This window comes from Lathyrus oleraceus, chromosome 5, assembly GCF_024323335.1.
Source record: "Lathyrus oleraceus cultivar Zhongwan6 chromosome 5, CAAS_Psat_ZW6_1.0, whole genome shotgun sequence".
Lineage (NCBI taxonomy): Eukaryota > Viridiplantae > Streptophyta > Magnoliopsida > Fabales > Fabaceae > Lathyrus > Lathyrus oleraceus.
Genome location: NC_066583.1, coordinates 288,285,807 through 288,292,707, shown reverse-complemented (window position 1 = coordinate 288,292,707; position 6,901 = coordinate 288,285,807). Strand labels below are relative to the sequence as shown.

General features: G+C 36.9%; 1 non-coding gene across 1 annotated transcript; it reads left to right on the top strand.

Annotated features, from left to right (window-relative positions):
* Window positions 1–2,831: 2,831 nt before the first annotated feature.
* Window positions 2,832–2,938, top strand: LOC127088987 (small nucleolar RNA R71). Its single transcript, XR_007790771.1, has one exon. It is a non-coding gene; the product is annotated as a small nucleolar RNA R71 (small nucleolar RNA).
* Window positions 2,939–6,901: the final 3,963 nt, after the last annotated feature.

The window sequence follows — 6,901 nt, the reverse complement described above, 5'->3', positions numbered from 1 at the left end:
TCCAAATTCTCAAGAATGGCCACCATCTATGGCTCAATGAATGCCTTTGATTGTTTTGACTGTTGATTGCTTCATCTGCAAGACAAGGGTTAGATGACATATTTTTGTACTTTTGGTTAGTGATAAAAAGAAAAGCAATGATATACAAATGCAAAACATGCTTGGTGATCAAGAACCACTCTCAAAAAGATAACCAACCCACAGGGAAGGAAGCAAGGTGCACAATGATCCTTGAGGCAATGAAATGATATGATATGATGCCATGAGGGATCTTAGGGATAAAATTGGGGTCTTACACATGCATCTTTGGAATGTTGCCGGAGCGTTACACAGTCCAAATGGCATTCGTCGGTAGGCGAATGTACCATAGGGACATGTGAAGGTCGTTTTCTCTTGGTCGTCAGGATGAATAGGAATTTGGAAAAGTCCTGAATAACCGTCTAAGTAGCAGAAGTGAGAATGGTTAGCCAATCGTTCAAGCATTTTATTGATAAACGGTAAAGGAAAATGATCCTTCTGAGTGGCTTTGTTTAATTTTCGATAATCAATACACATTCTACTTCCAGTAACCACTCTTTGTGCTATAGATTCTCATTTTCCATTATTAACAACTGTGACGCCTCCCTTTTTTGGTATGACATGTACTGAGCTGACCCATTGACTATCGGATATCGGGTAGATAATACCTGCTTTTAACAGCTTTTGCACTTCTTTCTTTACTACATCACTCAGAATGGGATTTATCCTTCTTTAATGTTCTCTAGAGGTCTTACTGTCTTCCTCTAGCATTATGCGATGCATGCATATGGAAGGGCTTATTCCTTTTAGATATGAGATATTGTAGCCTAAAACAGTTGGGTATTTTCTCAAAACGTGTAGAAGCTTTTCGGTCTCTATCTGCCCTAAGTCTGCATTGACTATTACATGTCGCTCAAGTTCAGTGTCTAGGAATTCGTACCTTAGATTTTTGGGTAATGTCTTAAGTTCTAGGGTTGGTTTCTCTAGGCAAGGCATATGATAGGGCGTTAGTACTAGGCATTCGCTTAGGATGTTATCTTGGTATTCCTTACTCAAATTTTCATCTTCAAAAGTAGGAGGCCTTGGAATTTTCAGTATTTCGAAGTATGATGTTTGTTCATTCTCCATCTCTCTTATACATTCATCGATGACATCTAGTAGACAACAAGTATCGTCTATAGTTGGTGCCTTTAGGAATTGCATCAAAATGAATTCGACTTTTTCCTCACCAACTTCAAAGGTTATCCTGCCTTTCTTCACATCTATAATAGCTCCGACTGTAGCTAGGAATGGTCTTCCTAATATGATAGGGATGTTGGAATCATCTTTTATATCCATGATTATAAAATCAGTAGGAATATAGAATTGTCCTATGCGTACCGAAATGTTTTCTAAAATACCTACGGGAAATTTAACAGAATGATCTGCAAGTTGTACGGACATCCTCGTAGGTCTTCGTTCTCCCATTTTTAGCCTTTCGCATATGGATAAGGGCATTAAATTAATACTTATCCTAAGTTGCATAGTGCTTTGTCGATGATAAACTTTCCGATTACACAGGGTATGGAGAAACTACCTGGGTCTTTCAGCTTAGGAGGCATATTGTTTTGTATTATGGCGCTACACTCAGCAGTAAGTGTAACAGTTTTGTTATTTTCTATCTTCTTCTTGTTAGATAAGATTTCTTTGAGAAACTTAGCATATGAGGGCATTTGAGTAATGGCTTCTGTAAAGGGTATTGTGATATTCAATTATTTTAGAAGCTCTACGAATTTTTTAAATTGCCCTACACTTTTAGATTTAACAAGTCTTTAAGGATAAGGGATAAGGGGTTTATACGGTGGTGGAGGCACATAAGGTTCTTCTTTCTCTACGGCCTCCTCGTTTTTATCTACCTCTTGATCGTCTTCCTTCTCAGTTTCCTTACCAGGGTCTTGGTGCATGGGTGGGTTTTGAATTCTAGGGTCGGTTGGTCCATCTAGTTCTGCCCCACTTCATAGTATAATAGCATTTGCATGACCTTTCAGGTTTGGTTGCAGCTGTCTAGGAAATGTGCCTGCAGGAGCGCAATAGGTGCTTGTTGTTGAGCCACTTGCAAAATTTATGTTTCCAATATTTTGTTGTGGGTGGCTAATGCATCTACCTTGTTTGCTAACTGCTTGATTTGCTCACTAGTGTGTATTTTTTGATTTAGGAAATCCTTATTTGTTTGGGCTTGGGTAGCTATGAATTTTTCCATCATTATTTCTAGGTTTGACTTCCTAGGAGCATTTTGAGTATTTGTGGTAGCTTTATGATATCCTGGTGGTACAACAGGTGCTTGGTTAGGTGCATACAATGCATTATTGTTTTTGTACGAAAAGTTAGGATGGTTCCTCCAACCTGGGTTATAGGTGTTTGAGTAAGGGTTTCCTTGAGCATAGTTCACTTGGTATGTGGAGGTTCCTGTCAAGAGTTGACATTCTGGGGCAGCATGCCCTGGAACTTCGCATATCTCACAGTTTGGTGCTACGGCAGCCACGATGGTTGTGGGTGTTATGGTCAAGTTGTCTATCTTTTGAGTAAGAGCATCTACCTTGGCGTTAACATGGTCAAGCCTGCTTAAATCGTACATGCCGGCTTTTGTTGGAGGTTTCTCTATAGAGGTTCTTTCGCTTCCCCACTGGTAATGATTCTGGGCCATACTTTTGATGAGTTGATAGGCCTCATTTTAGGGTTTATTCATCAGTGCGCCACCTACAGCGGCGTCTATTGTCAATCTTGTGTTGTACAAGAGACCGTTGTAAAAGGTATGGATGATAAACCATTCTTATAGACCGTGATGTGGACAAAGCCTCATCATGTCTTTGTATCTCTTCCAAGCTTCAAAAAGTGATTCATTATCTTTTTGTTTAAACCCGTTTATTTGGGCTCTTAGCATATGCGTCTTACTAGGTAGGAAATATCGGGCTAAGAAAACTTTCTTCAACTTGTTCCACGTAGTGACAGAGTTGGATGGTAGAGACTGGAGCCAAGCTCTATCTCTATCTCTTAATGAGAATGGGAAAAGACGTAGTCTTATAGCTTCTGGGTTGACACCATTCGCTTTCATTGTGTCTGCGTATTGCAAAAACACTGACAAATGTAGGTTCGGGTCCTCCGTGGGACTACCTGAAAATTGGTTTTGTTGTACGGCTAACAATAACAAAGCTTTTAGCTCGAAATTATTGGCCTCGATGGTAGGGGCAACAGTGTTGTTATGTGGTTCATCTTGCGAAGGGATTGCATAGTACTTAAGAGGATGGTTTTGCACTCCTTCGGCCATCTCTAGTTGAATAATTGATTCAGAAATAGGGATGTTAAGGTCGGGAAGATTTAGCTTGATAAGATGTTCTCGTATCAAGTCTCGTATCCGGCGTTCTAATCTAAGATAACACCCAGGTTCGTCGAACTGTAGCTTTAATTTCTCGCCTTGAGAGCGAGTACTTGGCATACACTCGACAAATGTAGAAAGGGAAAAAAGAATTGTTTGCCTTAGTCTATACTGGGCAACCCTGGAGTTACGATGTCAACTAAATTAGTCTCCGACAACGGCGCCATAAACTTGATCACGACTTAGTAAGTCTATGGGAATCATGATTGTAAGTGCACAGTCCTATCGTGTGGTTTTAACGATTATCGAACCCACAAGGACTAATAATCGAACGTATTGTTATCTAATGTTACTATGTAAATCTAAGGCTGACGATCGTTCTAAGATTGGAGGGATGAAGAGAAATAACTATAGCGTAAATAGAATATTAATAAGGATATGCGATAAAGGGATATCAGTATATAATGCATCAAACTTCGGGGATTTGATAGATATTTGGTGTAATCTTATTGGTCAAAATATTCTTCAGTAGAAATTATTTATAGAAAGGACTTAGTCTCACAGTCTCGTTTTTATTGACTCTGATCATACTCCTGAACCAAAATGCTTGGCTCTCACGGTCTCATTTTGAATTTAAAAGTATTTTTTGAATATGAATAAAGTCTAATTAATCCTATAGCGCTCTCGTTGTGTTTAGGATTAATGCCTAGTTTCAGCTATCTGGTTAAAATCTCAAACTCTCGTTCTTGTTGACCGTAACCATAGTTTGTTTTGTACTCTCATACGAAAAACAATTTGATTAAAATAAGAAACTAAAAACCAGAAAAATAAGTTTTATAAAAACTAACACCAATTATTTACGAATCTCATCGTTTCGACGGTCTTTATATACTGATACCTAAGGGTTTAGCCGGATATGGATCCGGTAACAGACATGGTATTTGGAAAATTAAACATACAATAAGGCGTAATAAATAAATTAGCAATCAAAATAAAACCTGGATTACGAATTGAGAACTGGAACTGAATCTTGATTCTTCAATTAAAAAATGTCAGCAGGCTTTGGCAATGAGTAACAATTACAATTGAATTCAAATGCATAAAATAAAATTCAATAGTCCCCGATGTGGAGAAACTATCACTGTTACAAAGTAGGAAAACTGCCTAGAAAACTAAAAGAAAATAAATCTGACTAAAAAATTATTCGTCGATTGAAAACTGGAAGAAGAGAGAGAGAGAGCGGTTGAAAAGCTAAACTCCTTTATATATTTTCCACTCCTCTAAACTGTAGCCAAAGGTGAGTGGATTCGTGGCTAAAATCATGGAGAAATAGTAGGGAAGACTAGGTTGTGGCGGTTGCCACTACCCTAGTCCTTGACTCCGTGGCGAGCGCCACAATTTTAGGGTTGAGCGTGACAAACTCTTAATGCTTGGTGGCCGGAGCCACCACCCTCTTTGGTTCATGTGGAGGGCGCCACACATTCAGGTGATGGGTGTCACATGCCCATTTAGTGTGGTGGCCCATTATCTCTATTTTTCTCCATTTTCTTCTCTTTTTATTTCCTTTTTGCTATTTTCCACTTTGCTTGCTCGTAAACCTTTTATTCGATAAATACCTACAATAAACATAAAATACTACGTGATAATAAGTGTTAATCAAGTAAAAAGCAATGCATATGAAGTCAAAAATATGATACGTTTTTGCGTTATCAATTTACGCTCATATTTTTGGAATTAAGCAAACGGTTAAAGATTATGCGAATTAATGAAAAAGCTATGTTAAACGCGATTATGATTAAGGATTGTGAATTAATCGAATTTAATCAAAATCACTCTATGAAATATCAAATTAAGCATTTGAAATTCATAGAAAAAAAATGAAAATGAAAAAAAATTAAATTGATATATGTAAAAACCTAAAAGTCTTGATGGAAATACAATTGAGTAGATCAACCGTATGTAATTTAGCTCTCCATGAAAACCTTAGCGGTCGTCTATTTTAATTTACCTGAAATATGAATACCTAGTAATAGCACTGCAGGTTTGTTTAAATAATACAAGAAAACTCGGGCTCTAAGATCAACCAACCCTAAAAACATAATTTCGGCCCATAAAATAAATATTTTCTTAAGTCTGGGATGAAAACACATTATTTGAGATCTCTACACTCTGAATTGGCTCCTTCCTTCAACATAAAACTTTTAAATTCTCCTCTTATCTTTCCAACATATATTAGAACGCATCAAACAACATCTCGTAGCTCATCTTCATAGTGAGAAAGTGTCAAATTACTATTTCATAAAATAAATGATGAAAATAAACTAAGAATAAAATTAAATTAAAATTGGAAAATGTGAGTGTATCTTTCCGTTTAGATAGGTTTTGTATGATGTCAAAACTAGGAATTAATGTTTATGTATATTGGACGGTATTTTTCGAGTCTAAGTGTGTGTTTTAACGTTCTTGCATTGGGAAGCATGTCAACATTGTTGAAAATGCTTTGGAAAAGGGTTGTGCATCAAAATATTGTGTTGTTCATGAAAAACTTGTTTTATTTTTAAAAAATCATATTGCATGTCAAAATTTCACTTTACAGGTCGACACATGCGCATATAGGTCGACACATAGCTGATATGGTAAATTCATAGGTTGACACATTGTAGGATAGGTCGACACATACGCTACATATAAAATTATGTAGGTTTGTTTTATGCGCTGACTGAACAAGCCGACCTATAGGTAGCATATTTCCTTGATAGGTCGAAACATGCCTTTGAATAGGTCGACACATGGCTCGTACAAGTCGACCTATTCATGAAAAACATTGACAAATTGCCTTAGTTTTCATTCCTTTTTTATTCCTTTTGATTTCTATTGGTCACATACATATAAATACCATATACATGCATCATTCTCTAGTAAGGTTTCTAGAGTGGGTAAAACCTATATGAATCCAAGATTTCAAAGCATCTCATCATCTTCAATTCAAAGTATGCATACACACAATCAAACTACACATAATCATTTTTTAATTGGGTGCATCTAGATTAGGATTGACAACATCCAATTAGGTTTGTTGTACCGAGAATATTGGGTTGAGATCTTTGATGGATTTAAATCAGAAAACTAAGGTTGGGTTTTCCTTTAAGATCTTTAGGGTTTGAAAGTTTTGGACAAGATTGTGCAATTCAGATCCGATGGATTGAAAGCCTTGGGACTAGGTGTGTCGTGCAAGGGACTAATGTGAAATGGTGGATCGTGTTAACAAATCTTAGGTTCAACAAGTATGCACTTGGGATTAATTCAGTCGGGTGAAATCCTTGAGACAAGGAGGTCGTGCAAGGAAATAACAACAATAGGTGAATTAAAGCGACATTATTGGTGTCTTATTCAATCTTTGATCAATGTTTTTGGAGGTGTTAGAGTCAAGAACAAACTTAGGGTTTGTGATATTTTATCTCTCATTTCTTGTATACATACATTTGCAAAGTAAGATTTATAATAATAATATCTCAACTCAAATTCGAATTA